At 45.2% G+C, this 13,971-nt stretch overlaps 1 protein-coding gene and 1 long non-coding RNA gene across 14 annotated transcripts in view; one reads left to right on the forward strand and one right to left on the reverse strand.

Moving 5' to 3' along the window:
• Positions 1-4,134, reverse strand: part of LOC125630466 (uncharacterized) — a 43,761-nt gene extending 39,627 nt beyond the window's left edge. For all 3 annotated transcript variants that reach the window (XR_007354675.2, XR_012665960.1, XR_012665962.1), the window contains exon 1: positions 3,920-4,134. This is a non-coding gene — a long non-coding RNA (uncharacterized LOC125630466). The remainder of the gene's footprint in view (positions 1-3,919) is intronic.
• CHRM2 (cholinergic receptor muscarinic 2) overlaps positions 1-13,971 on the forward strand; it is a 242,997-nt gene that overhangs the window by 2,902 nt on the left and 226,124 nt on the right. For 3 of the 11 annotated variants that reach the window (XR_012665953.1, XR_012665956.1, XR_012665955.1), the window contains exon 1: positions 2,192-3,164. The gene's annotated coding sequence lies outside the window, so the exon portion shown is untranslated. Of the gene's footprint in view, positions 1-2,191; positions 3,165-13,971 lie in introns of those variants that run through there. The other 8 variants (XM_075122854.1, XM_048830370.2, XR_012665948.1 and 5 more) reach the window with 5 other exon arrangements.

The raw sequence follows: 13,971 nt of genomic DNA on the forward strand, positions 1-13,971 counted from the left end.
TGCATTTGTATATACTACGATTTACAGCAACGTCTCTTTATTTCTCTGGGGAAGGAGGGTTGGACTGAACGGAAACCAGCCAGGTTTGGGGGTCATTTGGTTACATTTTCATTACTTAGGGCTCTGATCCAATGCGATCCCGATGCGCGCGTCTATATCTCAGCTTTGGGCTGGAGCTGTGATAGGGTCTATAGGAACCCGCTTAAATCAGTATGGAGCCCCCTGTAGCTGGTGAGAGCCACTAACGTCCTATCCTGAAGGCTACTTACTGCCCTCAAAGTCTCCCTATGAAGTAATATACTTCGGAGGGGCTGGTAGTGGGACAAGGGCAGTGTCCTTCCCCTCCAAAAAAAAAAAAAAAGTCTTTTTTTCCCTTCCCATTAAATGAAGGAAGCACATTTTCAGACACCTGTGCTAGTGAAATACCCAAGAAGGAAGAATAGTTCAAACTGGGCCCTAGCTGTCACACCTCTTAATCCGCCTGGCCCTAGGCAAGGCTGATTTGTGTATATGATAATTGAACTCTAATTCCACAGGAATCAACGGGCACAATCAAACATTAAAAACGCACCTGGGAGTGGGGGAGGCAAGAGGCGTGTACTTTCCGTTTTCCCCTAATGAGGATCTTGATTAATGCATTTTAAAATATGTTAAGCGACAAGGTCTCGGAGTCTGCTAATGTGACTTTAAGAGTTTGGTGTACCTGTTTCCGCTTACACCAGCAAGACTGTTGCAAGAAATGTAGGCGGGTGAGTACTTTCAGGGCCTGACTTTCCGCTCGCTTTTGCTGGGGTAAATCAAGAGTATCTCCATGGAGTTACATGATAGTAACACCGGTGCCTGGTTCGAAGCCAAAGGGATGACTGAGGTTGATTTAAATGACTTTTGGATTAAGGCTTAGGCGAGAAGAAAATCAAACCCATTCGTTCAGAATTACCTTACATTCCTGTGGGGGCCAGAGGAAATCTTTCTAAGTGGTATAAGAACATAAGCAGGAGGAGATTTGAATATATGCACCAGTTGCTTTGACATGCTTTATATTTTACAGCTTAAGAGTTGCGCATCAGCCGGCAGTTAACCCCCCCCCCCCAAGACAGCGTGTCCAGGACAGGAGTGAAAACTATATTATACCCACAGCCAAATGAATCCAAAGTTCACTGACTTCCTAGGCAAGGTGGGCTAAACAATCTATAACCTTGTTTAAAACAAGAACTGGCCAATGAAAATGATTCCAGAGGTGAACATTCTCCTGTCCCGACGATAAGAACTTCAGGTGTCTTCACTCGTCCTGGGTCCCTTTGGACGTTTTAAGCTCTGTTCGTAGTGCTGGTGTATTCCGTATAGTTCCAGGAAAAGGGGCACCAGCCGAATTCAGCAGTGCAGGGTCTAGTGAAGCAGGTGGCTTAGCAGAACGGGCAAGCACCCCCTGAGAACCACATCCATTGAAGTCTGTGGCTTCTGTGGAACGGAGGATAAGGGAACAGGGCCACCGGTTTCAAATCTGGTTTAGATCATTTATCTACAGGCCCAGGCAATAGGACTAATGGTAGCCAGTTCAGGTTGTGCTGTATCGCCTTTTCACCGCCTGGTATCATATTCTAAAAGCAACAGGCCCTTCTAACTGCGGGTTAGCTATTTGATATAAAACATGGGGATTATTGGCTAGACTCTCAAAATGCGGGGCACATAACACCAAGCCATACACCGATGTCACCTTCACAAACTCTCTCTCTCTCTCCAGATCTGTCCTACCAGATCTGTTTCTTTGGATAACAGAACCGATTACGTCCCCTCTTCTAGTTCCTCACACCCAGTATCCCCCCCCCCAAGGGAAAAATCATCACCCCATAGCACAAATCTGTACAAATCAATATCGAATTACCAGAAAGGCAAACATTTTTAAAGGATGTTTATAGCTAGATTATTTCCCCCGAACTGGCAAATTCCCTAAAGCAAAGTAAATACTTCTCAGCCTAATGACTATTAATTAAAAGGGAATGCTTTACACCCAAGGAGAATTAACTGTTGTTCGCAGAATGTATCTCCTTCCTCTAATTCGTTTGTCTTTGTGCCAAGGAAACATTCCATGAATATTTCAGCACAATAATCTGTTTAAAAAACGAAACTGGATTTAGTGTAATATTTCTCCCCCCGCCCCCCAGTGCACAGAGACTCATATGGTTGCAATAATCTAAAAGCAAGATCTCCTTTTCCGGTATACATTGGTTGAGATTTACAGCTAGCAGGGGACTGCAAGAGCAACCAGAAATAAAGGAGGGAGTGTTGCGGGAGGGGGAAAGGTAATTGAAAAAAAAATCGGTTCTGATGTGCAAATTGTAGATAAAGACTTCTGATGAGGGAGAGGGGAAGAGGGAGATAACAAGAAGCAGTCATTTCTATTCAGTGAAGCCGCCAAATCAGAAAGCAGTGCTGATCTTATTGGAGGAGAGCCTTCAACAGCAACTAATCCTGTCGTATTGAGAGAAAATTGTAAATGTTCTCTGCAGAAATTGCCTGCCCGTTGCAGCTAATCGAACACACACAGAGCACAAGGGGGAGCCGCCTGGAGAGCCGAACTCCCCTGCTAACAAGGGAATGTAACAGAGAAGTTCACCTAGGCGCTTCTTCCCAGCCGGTCCTTGTCTCTCCAGGAGCGTTGGGGAGGGTGGGGGAAGACTGAATGATTCCCGACCCACTTAAGAGACCCAGCCTCTGCTATGTTGGAGTCTCGTCGAAACCGTTGAGCCCGGTCTGATAGCACTGTTGCTCTACATTTAAAAAAAAACAAAAAACCAAAAGCAATCAAACTTGAGCGGAGGCAGAGGCTCCAAAGTGCCAGAAGCCGCTGAGTGGGTCTGCGTGTTTGTGCGTGTGACAAACTCGATCAGCGCGGACAATACCACCTCGTCTTGCCCAGAGCTTTCAAACGGGTGCTCTTTCCCCCCCGGTATCACAGCGCCGACTAATCTGTCTCTCTTCCCCCCTCCCTCCGCCGACCCACCCCCTGTCGAAGATATGGAAGGGAAAGATAAAGAGGCTGCCGCCGGACTCTGACTGTGTGCAGTCTGCTCGTTGCTTCCAGGGCTGGGTGGACTTCCCAATCGCCCTTTCCAGCAAATCGCCGGCAGCGGGGGAGGATGCAACTTCTCGTGACTGCATTACAGGTAAGGATACCTTTGCGTTGGCTGTCCCTTGGTCTTGTCTTTATTTCCTGTAGCCTCGCTGGGCTGACTTGGAATTCAGCTGCGGCTGTTGTAAGAAAGCCCGCGCGAGGATCTTTTTTTAAATAAGAATTAATAATCGAGCCTTGCATTTTGTTTTCCAGTAGAAAATCTGTCCTGGCAAAAGGAAACTTTTGCTAAATGGATCGGGCGTGGGGAGGGCGCCAAGGGGGTAGTAGCTAGAGGGAGGACGGAAAGCAATTGCATCAACCAGACAGCGATTTGTTCTGAATGACCATTATAGTAATAACCCTAGAAACAAGGCTACAATGGGATAGCGGTGAAAGAGGGGCGCGGGACCCTGATTGCAGACTCCCTCGCATGTTTTAAGAAGTATCCACGGCGTTTTTATGTAACTGCTGCATTCCAGCGGAGCGTGGCATTTTCTGGGCTCTGTGTCACTCCCGCCTACAGACGTGGCATGTTTATTTCGCCAGTTCTGAAAGCTGTTACCTGCTAGGGAACGATCCTGCCTGCCCTCGCCCATCAAAGGGATTTTGCTTTCACACCGCAGGACACTGTATTTACCGATGCTGGTTAAAAGAAGGTAGCAAATATTTGTCAGGCACTGGGAGGGGAACGGGTGGGGAGAAGAGGTGATTCCCCCGACAGGCCCTTGCCTCAAACCAAGGTTCGGAAAATGCGGGGGTACAAACCGTGATAAGCCTTAGAGACAGTCTGTTACCTCGCGGGCTCACCTACAGCTGTGATCACCGGAACGCTCAGGACGGGAGGACTTTTAAAAACCCACGCGTTGGGGGTGGGCAGACGATGGTCCAGTTAATTTATGACCCAGCCTCGGTGATCGCTGCTGCTGCTGCCGCCCTTAGTTTCCCTTTGTTGTGCCCGAAGTAGCGACTTGCGCGTACAGCTCTGTCTAAATGTCCCCAAGAGCTGGCCCGGGGGAGAGGAAGAGTCGGGCGCTTGGAGCTGTTGACAAGCAGGTTGTTTGAAGCAGATGTTATCTTTGAAACTTTCATATCAGTGGGGAGACCGAAGGGCTCAAGTAATGGTTGTAAAAGTGAAAGGGAGAGAGTGAGATGGAGGGAGGGAGGCAGGTCCGAGAGGCGAAGATGTGATTGCGGGAAACGGTAGGTGGGATCCCAAACCACAGGGGCGACCCGCCAGAAGTAATGAGTATTACAGCTCCTCAGCTGGTGTAAATCGAGGGACATCCATTGAAGTCGATGGGGTGATGACGATTTATCTCAGCTGAGGATCAGGCCCCGAATCTCCGCGTTCTAAATGTGCCTCTTTGTCTCGGATACTGTGATGGGTCACATCAAAGGCAGGATTGGGGTGGGAATCTACACAGCGGGGGTGGGGGGAGAACACCCTAATGGCACAGTTGTAACGCAGAGTGTATACATGCGGAGTCTGAAGTCACACCAGTCATAATATTGTCATTCATAGGCACTTTCCATTCCCATCTGAACATTACCTAGTTGCATTTCACTGCTCCACTCACAAGCATATGCACGCTTCGGATTGTTTTTTGTATGAGGAGAGTTAGAAGCCACCAAAATGGTGAGGATGAATGCTCTGGGGCCGGATCCTGCCCTCTCAACCGTAGGGGACTGATCCCATTGATTTCAATGGGTTAGAGTTTGGTTAGCAAGATTTCGCCCCTATGTTCCGAATAGGCTGTCTCTTACCATGCCACGCTGTGTTTATTGTGACTAAAACAGTATCTGGAGATATATGCGTATCACAAGGGAGTAAGGGCTCAGACCCGGAATTTTGGGGGAAAATCCACCTCTGAAATAACAGCTTTTGGTTCCCGAGGTTGTGTTTGTCTCTCTGGCTCATCAATCAGGTAGTTGCCCATTTCTTCCCCAACCCAGAGAGAGAGAGAGACTGTTGTAAAGTGTTGTAAAGATTCCTCGGTTTCTCCTTTTATGCCCGTCATCAAGTCCCCCTGGCTCATCTTCGTCATAAAGCCCAGTTGAGCAAATGCTGTAGCAGCCCTGCGATGAGGCTGCTGCACTGGGGGTGTGTCTGTGTGCCCGGGCTGCCGCAATAGGAAATCCCTGCTACATGAAAACAGCTCTATTTATATTTTTGCCTGCTGCACCACCCATGCTTTTCTGCAGGCACCGAAAAGTCAGTTCCCTCCGAGATACTTCCCATAAAGAAAACTACACCAAGTGGGTAGGGGTGTTGTTGCCGCTAGAGGTATGATGGGACAACCCTGAAAAAGAAATCAAACGGTAGAGCTCACACTTTACAAGTTTAAAGGGGAACTAGCCGAATATGGCTCCTGTAAATCAGACACACAGATTCAAAACCAATTTAAACAGCATTCCACTGTAGTCGAATTGCTCCCCCTCCCCTCCCAGAGCCTGTGGGACTATTGCACAGGTCACAAGGAGGTGCAAAAGAGGCATGCTAAAATTCTTAGTTTGGGGGCATATTGTCCTGGCCTATATTGCTTGCCCTCCTACAGCCACCACAAAACTCTCTCTCTCTCTGGCCTCCCTTCCTCCTCCCTTTGCTGTTCAAGCAAATTAAAGACTTTAAAAGAGCCTGATATTAATGAGACAGCTATTATGTAACTGACAAGGTCCGACTTCCCTGTGTGTGTGAATTTGTACAGAAGACCAAAGAGCAGGTTCCATCGGGACATAGTATTCTTTTGACAGATCGCTAGATGCTCTCTGTCTTGCAAGGGAGGGATTGTGTCCGTGTCATATCACAGTACACCCATTTATTGTGGCATGAGAACCAGCACCAGGGGGATTAAAGTGTCTCACCTAGAGAGGGCGGCAGGATTATTTTATAAGGGTCTGATCCAACACTCATTGAAGCCAGTGGGAGTTTTTCCATTTATTTCAGTGGGCTTTGGATCAGGCCCTAATTCAGCAAATTATATAGAGGAATAAGGTCATAAATAATATATCTCCCCTTCCGGCTATCTCTAAGTAGGTTTCCTCCCCTCCCACCCTTCCTCTATGACTTCCTCTGATCAGGTTCGATTCTGGGAATGGAGTTCTCTTTGTCGACTGGGGGAGTTTTTCCCTGTCGGCAATCTCTTCGCACTAGTACTCCCTCCTTACTATGGCTTGCCAGTGAGGGGTGGTTTTGCAGAGAGAAGCAGAAAGCATGTCCCTATTTCAGCCTTCTCCCACGGAAGCTGTCCCCCATCTCTGCTCTGAAATGCAGTGGCCAGGGGGCTGCCCCTCTGACTGACATTCTGTACTTGCAGGTGGAGGGGGAGGTTAACATTTGATCTCAAAAGTAGGCACGCCGTACGCTTTTATGGCGTTACAAAGCCTGTAATTGTAGCTGAGTGTTCCCTGCCTAAACGCACGCCAGCCCTCAGTCTTGTGGTTTCTGACACAAACCACTCCGATGACACATGTTTAAACCTTGTTATGCTGATCAAAGAATGCTTTCCTCTCTTATTTAGGCAACTCTTTGTTATGTTTGGCTCAGTTCCCCCCCCCCCCCCCCCGCACCGTCTCTTAACCCTCTTGTTTGCAGTTTGTGCTTTAACAGCAGTATGTACTTTCACGTTGGATCACGAAAACATGCTCTGGGCTGGGCCAAGGGGCAATCTCAGGTGCAGGAAAGCTGGCCCCTTCCACCCTGCCGGAGACCTACCTGTAAGTTCTGCATTGCAGTCAGCAGCCAGCCTGCTCTGTTAGCACCCCAGATAGGTTCGATTTCAGTTTGGGACGCCCCGTTTCCTGTTTATTGCACTACTTGGGAGAAAGGTGGGAGGGGCTCAAACACCCGTCGGTTCACCGCTTCCGCCGGGTCAATGGCACAGTCCTGATCAAAGGCTATTTCCCCAAGACATTTTACCTTCGCTGCTCTGCACAGATTGAGAGCTACCTTCCTAAACCGAAAGTGTTGCCTGTACGAGAGTCCAGTTTAGGTACCAGTGCGTGTGTTGCACCATTATACGGGAAGGGAGATAAGCGAAGGCGTCTCATTGTGTGACAACGAATCTCTAAGAACTATGGACATTTTTAGCCGCTGCTGTTCATCCCTCCCCCCCCCCCCCCCAGGTCTGGATCTCCACGTGCCCTTTGTGGGTCTCTATTTGCTCAATGTGTCTGAATCATTCCGCCTGTTTCAAGCTTGCCGTTTATATTCTCTTTAAACAGGTGTCTGATAGAATCCCAGACAGTTGCCCCAACTTTCTTATCTTCACTGATATTATGACCTACATACATCCTGCGCTTTCTTGGTGCTGTTTCCTGTGCCGTATTGCTATGGAAACAGGGCAAGCAAGCTCCCTCGCAATGAAACAGAGCCTCCGCCCCCCCCCCCCCCACGAAATCTAGACCTAGAATCATAGAATATCAGGGTTGGAAGGGACCTCAGGAGGTCATCTAGTCCAACCCCCTGCTCAAAGCAGGACCAATCCCCAATTAAATCATCCCAGCCAGGGCTTTGTCAAGCCTGACCTTAAAAACTTCTAAGGAAGGAGATCTCACCACCTCCCTAAGTAACTCATTCCAGTGTTTCACCACCCTCCTAGTGAAAAAGTTTTTCCTAATATCCAACCTAAATCTCCCCCACTGCAACTCGAGACCATTACTCCTTGTTCTGTCATCTGCTACCACTGAGAACAGTCGAGATCCATCCTCTTTGGAACCCCCTTTCAGGTAGTTGAAAGCAGCTATCAAATCCCCCCTCATTCTTCTCTTCCGTAGACTAAACATCCCCACTTCCCTCAGCCTCTCCTCATAAGTCATGTGTTCCAGTCCCCTAACCATTTTTGTTGCCCTCCGCTGGACTCTTTCCAATTTTTCCACATCCTTCTTGTAGTGTGGGGCCCAAAACTGGACACAGTACTCCAGATGAGGCCTCACCAATGTCGAATAGAGGGGAATGATCACATCCCTCTATCTGCTGGCAATGCCCCTACTTATACATCCCAAAATGCCATTGGCCTTCTTGGCAACAAGGGCACACTGTTGACTCATATCCAGCTTCTCGTCCACTGTAACCCCTAGGTCCTTTTCTGCAGAACTGCTGCCGAGCCATTTGGTCCCTAGTCTGTAGTGGTGCATGGGATTCTTCCATCCTAAGTTCAGGACTTTTCACTTGTCCTTGTTGAACCTCATCAGATTTCTTTTGGCCCAATCCTCCAATTTGTCTAGGTCCCTCTGTATCCTATCCCTACCTTCCAGCATTTCTATCTCTCCTCCCAGTTTAGTGTCATCTGCAAACTTGCTGAGGGTGCAATCCACACCATCCTCCAGATCATTTATGAAGATATTGAGCAAAACTGGCCCCAGGACCGACCCTTGGGGCACTCCACTTTGCAAGCGAGTTCAAGTTAGGTGAAACCGAATCTGAAGGGAGTTTACTCTCAATTGCAGTCTCAACTGGCAGCGCCCTCTAGTGCCTGAGAAAGGCATGGGGAACACTGCTGGGGAGTAGGAAGCGGGCTGTGGTCAAATCCGCTCCGGGAGCTGACCTCCCAAAGTAGGCTGTAGATGAGACGGGCACCTAGCGGTGCATTGAGAATGAAGCTACCACAGGCATTGTAAGTTCACAGCGTGCCTGTTTCCTCAGGAGGCGAGGTGCCTCAGATGGGATGCGTAAATTGGGTGGGTAAGAGGAATGCGCGGGTGAAACTGAACTTAAGTGCTCGGCGAAAGGAAGGAGGTGTCTTCTCAATCTCTATGGGATGTGTAGCCATGTAAACTAACAACTCCCCCCAATGTGAGCCTTTGGTGAACATTTGGCAGGGTATGGTTATGTCTTGGGGAAAATGGGAGAAGATGGGGGGGGGAAAAAGCCAATTTCCCCTCCTCCCTTAGAAGGGGCTGGTCCCCACAAGGGAAGGGGAAAGTCATATCTGGGTTCCCCAGCTAACTGAATGTGTTGAACCTGATCCAGAAAGAAACCAAAAGCTTTAAATACCTAGTTCTATGGATTTACCAATAGTAAGAGGTTCCAAGCATTCTCTACTGGGTCTTTTCTGCTCGGTCTCACAGCTGTTCCTTGAGCTGTTGCTCATGCTGCACGATTTCTTTGTCTTACTTCCAGAGCTAGGCCTTTGGCTGTCCTCCTCCCCCCCTTCAGGTCTTCCCACCCACCCTCCACAGGATTCTGTAGACCACTTTAATATTTGTATCTGCCATTGCAGTATAGCAGCGGACGTAGTAGTCAGGTGGTCTGAGTACAGGACGGCAAGCCAGTTCCAGTCCTGGCTCTGACAGAGACTCACATGGTACACTTAGCTTCTTTGCCTCAGTTTCCCCAGCTAAAGTGGGGTTAATAATACATAAACACATACCTCGCGGGATGGGTGCATTATAATGATTGATTAATGCTTGTAAAGAGATTTGAAGATGAAAACAATATCAAGCACTAAGTGTTCTTAGAATCCCAGTCAATACCTATCCCTTCATTATCGATGAATCCCTTCCCAATCAATACCTATCCCTTCTCATTTACATCTTGCCCCCTCTGCCCCAGCTCTGCCCAGACCCAAATATGGGTAGAACACTCAAAGCATGTCAGAAAAAAACATGAGTGTAGAGAACTGCAAGGTTTATTTGGTCATCTTTTGTAAAGTTTTCTATAATCCCAAGTTTTCTGATTCAAAACTTCTGCTATGCATTATTCACCATTACAAAAAGGGAGAGCATTGAATCTGCGTGGCATGAAGATAAGCCAGGAGACATTAGAGACCGTTGCCTGATATCTCTGTAGTCCAAGGGGAAAAGGGCAAGCAAACAAAACAAGGTAGGTTTGTCTCCATCTGTTGTCTGTTTCCAATTAGTTCTTTCCTCTTCAGTGAATACTCTAAATACCCAGCTGATCTCACTGTATAATCTTGGAGGTTAAGGCATCAAATTCTAAACAGATTGTACAACTCTCAAGGAGCAGTAATTGGAGCTGGTGGAGGGGGTCTATATTAGCCTTGTATTCACTAACTTTGGAAGCCTCATTGTTTTCTTCCCAACTTGATACTATGGGCCTAATTCTCAAAGGTGCTGAGGCACATACAATTACGGAAGGCTTTTGAAAACGTTGGCCTTATCATGTATGCTTTGTAGATGGTGCACATGTGTCAGCATTGGTGGGTAACAGTAATAAGCTAAGGAAGGTCAAAGGGCATCATTCAAGCCTAGATCCGCCTATTGAAGGGCAAAGCTGTTGTTTTTCAAATGCTTGTAGTATTAAATACTAAAATCAGATGGTGGTGTTTTCAAACCCTAGTGAAAAATAAGAGAAGAGGCAGATTCACTCCCCTGGGCACAAAGTTGCAAATTTCCTCATCTCCTCCACACCTATGGAAACAGCTGTACCTAAGGGGAATTAAACCACTAAGTATTTCTCCATCCTCCCCAAGAAATCCTATCTGTCTGGTAAAGGCAATTTACAGTTCTGTCTAGGCCTGCATACCATTTCCCAGATGGGAGGTGCTCAGGAGATGTAATTAATCAGCTACCTGGCTGTCCTAACCCCACCACTTCCCAGACAAACCATGTGTGCTTTTGGGCTGCACCATTTAGCTCTGGATTCCCAGCAGAATGAAGGTGATAGATGGTTTGTGTCATTGTACTCCTGCTTTCCAGCACCAGTTCCACTGACACAAGCCATCAGAATTAAGAGATGAAGCTAGCCTGAAGAGTTGGATTAAAAGACTGAGACCTTTTCCCAGGGTCTCTGCCATCTATTCTCCTTTGTCAGGTTTAAAGATCTTATTTAGTGGGTGTAAGAAGTTGTTGCTGGCAGACAAGCTTTGCAGTGTTACCTTCAGTGCTGTATCTTTGTTTGTGCCTAACACTGCTTGTGTCCCATGCAGACAATGTTGCAGATCAGCATTGGCTCCAAACAGATGCCTCTCCTCACATCACTATCACTGTTATCTCCATCAGTAGCATGATTTTAAGACCAAAGGGGGCGGGGTCAAGGTTCACTAAATTTCATCTTGTTTCTATCAAGCACTTTATAGAGTTCACTTGCTAATAAAACATATCTATCCAGTGGTACCAATAAGGCATGTGCTGCCATATGTTCATTTTCAAGAATATGATAAAGATAAATAAACCAAATCATCACTCAGGGCGAGAGCCTCAGCAAGGTAATAGAGTTACATTGCCTCATACCAGCTGAGGATCTGTCCCTCTGTCTTTCTTTTGACTAGATGCTGTCCTGAATCCTTGCTACCTAGCAACTTATTTGGATCTGTGGGCTAGATTCTCATCTTAATTACACTCCACTCCACTGCTGCAAATCAGGAGAAACTCCACTGATTTTAATGGAGTTACTCCTGATTTATGCCAATGGATTTTTGCTCAGAATTTGCCTAAAGGCAAATTGTAAAATTTTCTTGAAGAAACTTCATCAGGATATGCTGAGATTTTGACAACTACTTACTAAACAGCTCTTGGGAGCTTGCTTCCACTAAAGGGAAAACTCAGTGTGATAATGGACATGATTAGTGGGATGGAAAACCTCGAATAATGATAGCAATTAGACATCTTTAACAGTGACTAGAGCACAAAAGGTGATGAGCAATTGAGACTCCTAGCACCTTTCAGAGTTTGCACCAAACTTTTTGAAAAGCAATGGAAAAATTGCAGATGGATAAAATTCCTGCACAGACAGGGAGTTAGATACAATGCCCTAATAAGTCTAGCTAGTCTTGAACTATTGTGAAAAGCACTCCGTGACACAAAGAAAAAATAAAATGATTTGTTAAAAACAAACTCAGAAAAAAAGACCTCCCCGTTCTCTAATTTCTTTGGGTTCGAGCTTCAGCAGGCTTGAATGTGTATAACTCCCTTGACTTCAATGAAGCTATGCTGACTTACATCATCTGAGGTTATGGCCCTTCATCTTAGTGAATCTATTTTAGCTTGTGAAGAATGAAAAACAACACATCTTGAAAGTAATAAAGCTCTGCCCAGTCAGAAGCTGTGTATTCCTCAGATCTAGATACTAATGAATTTTCCCCTCAAGCTTAACAATAGGTTTTCTAATGTTCCTTTTTCCCAACCCATCTAACTTATATTTAGCCAGTTAATTTCCATGGGAACATAATACAGAGAATAGGTGCTGATTCCTTTCATTAGGCCAACCTAACACTTAGAATTAGAACTGGTCATGTATCAAAGACTTTTCACAAATATTTTAATGAATAAATGTGGCAAGTTCATTCCACTCTTTGCAAAGTTGTTATTCACTGTTTGTGAGTATTGGGTGACCAAAGATTTATTCATAAAAATGTGCATTCATCTCAAATGTTTCATTAATTTTTAGCATGGAAAATTAACTGGAAGTGCATTATTTATAATTCATGACTCATTAGTTTCTTCATCAAAAGTCTTCAGTCGTCCAGTCAGGGAACATAGGAATTACAGCACTAGATCAGACTGCTGATTGATCTTGTCCAGTATCTTGTCTGTGACAGTGACTAATACTGGATCCTTCAGAGGGAGGTGCAAGAAACATCACCGTAGCCAATTATGCAGTAACTTGCCCAAAAGGGAAATTTCTTCTTAATACCCACCAGTTACTGGCTGATTTATTCCTTAGGAACATGAGGGTTCATATCCCTTCTTAAAAAAACCCAAACCAAACAAAAACTCTTATCCATTGTAATGTTACTTTGGATAGTCTCATTATCCATATTAGCAGTTAATCCTGTTTTGACTCCCATTAAGCTCTTGGCCTTAGTGATATCATGTGATGATGAGTTCAACAAATCAATTATGTGTTCTGTAAAAAAAAAAAAAAACAACCAAAACACCCAAACCAAAACTTTTAATCCATTTTAAATGTGTTGTTTCTGGATGTTGTTACATTCTCATGTGTTATGAGAAAGGGCAAATGGGAGAGTCTGACTGATCTTAGATGTACCATTCATTGTTTAGTTTATCTCTATCTTGTCTCCTTTTCTTTTTCTCCTTTCTCAACTAAACAGTCCCAGTCTTTCCAGTCGCTCTTCAGATGGAAGTTTTTCCAGGTTTCTAATCACTTCTCTCTATTTCCTCTATACCTTTTTTTTGAGATATGGTGACCACAGTGTTCCAGGTGAGGGAATAACATTGATTTATTTAATGACATCATATTTTCAGTATTAATCTCCATTCCATTCATTAAATAGCCTAACATTTATTTTCTTTTGCCTTTTTGACCATTGTTGTACCTCTAGCAGAGTTTTTAAATGAATTGTCAACAATAATGCCCACGTCTTTTTTTTTTCTGAGTAGTCCCAAGTAATTTAGAATGCAGTAAGGTATGAAATATATCATATTATTCCTTCCAATATGCATTATCTTGCACCAGACCACATGGCATTTAATTTGCTATTGTAACTGCCCATTCACCTAGCTTGTTTAGTTCCCTCCAAAATTCCTCAGTCTGTTCTATTCTTGTTTAACCCAAATAATTGTATCTGCAAATTTTGTAACCCTACTGTTTTCCCACTTTTCCAGATGATTAATAAACAAACAGTATTGTTGCTAGTATAGAACCTTGGGGCACTCTATTGTTAATCTTCTACTCTATTGAAAATAGACCATTCGTGTGTAGTCTTTGTTTTCATCTCTTAACCAGTTTCTAATTCATGATGATACTTTACTTCTCACCCCATGACTTCTTAGTTTCCTTAACACCTTCTTGGGAGGGACTTTGTTGAAGATTTTTGAAAGTTCAAACAAATTATATCAACCAGTTCTCCTTTATCTGTGATCTTGTTGATGTGTTCAAACAATTCTAACAGATACGAGAGACATATTTTTCTTTTATAAAAGCTGTGCTGGTTTGTCTC

The sequence above is a fragment of the Caretta caretta genome, chromosome 1, assembly GCF_965140235.1.
Source record: "Caretta caretta isolate rCarCar2 chromosome 1, rCarCar1.hap1, whole genome shotgun sequence".
In the NCBI taxonomy this organism is placed as follows: Eukaryota; Metazoa; Chordata; order Testudines; family Cheloniidae; genus Caretta; species Caretta caretta.